Raw genomic sequence first — 965 nt, forward strand, 5'->3', positions numbered from 1 at the left:
TTTTATTCCTGAGCTGAGCAGCTTTGAAATAATTATGTTACAAATGGGGTACAGAGCAAGATGGGGTGTAGCATCAGTGGTGGTCAAGTACTATTACATACATTTTGTGTTCAACTATATTGCTGAATTTGCATACCCCTTTGTGCTCACACCATAAAACACATAAATCCACGTTAATGGTTACGTTAGGTTATTAACCCACTTTCCATTTGTGTTCTTTACTACTCAATATGAACTTATTAATCCTTATGTCGACTAAAGTATTTATAACTATTGTTGATATGTCTGTATGAAGAATGTTCTTTCTACCTGCCCTGTGCATGTTTGAAAAGTTCTACCAATTATTCTAAAACAAGCAGCATTGTGAAATAGCCTTTTAAACTCCATTTTGGAGATACGGTGGTGGTGCTGCGGTAGTGCTGTCGCCTCACAGTAAGACATTGTCCCATTCAATTCTCAGCTAGAGTGTCTTCTCTGTGGAGACATGCGTGAATGGGCATACCTTCGTTGAAGGTTGTGCATCAGAGCTGGCAACTCGGCACGTAAAAATCTACTGCCAATCATTAGTGGACCGGAGTTCCGCTGTGGCGACCCCTAACCGGGAAAAGCCGAAAGATGCAACATATGTAGATATATATCATAGCCATTTGCTTCAGACACGCCAGTCAGTATGTCATTGTCATTTCAACATATCCAGTGACACCTAATGCTGAAGATATTCTACATCAGTATGAAAATATCCAGAATGCTTCACAGCAGCTTAATATGCTGCAGTGACATGGTGGACTTGCTTTTCAGTGGACATTACCTATACATTAACACCTTGCTGGAGAACATTCATTCAGGGTTATGATGTACAGGTTGTGCATTCTCTTATGTAAATTAAAAACATGGCTATTAGAAATATATTAGATATGAAATTTTTTTCTACAGAGCTTGTGCATTCTCTTATTGTAAATATTAGA

The sequence above is a fragment of the Protopterus annectens genome, chromosome 7.part1 (assembly GCF_019279795.1).
Source record: "Protopterus annectens isolate FY-2018-M chromosome 7.part1, PAN1.0, whole genome shotgun sequence".
Lineage (NCBI taxonomy): Eukaryota > Metazoa > Chordata > Ceratodontiformes > Protopteridae > Protopterus > Protopterus annectens.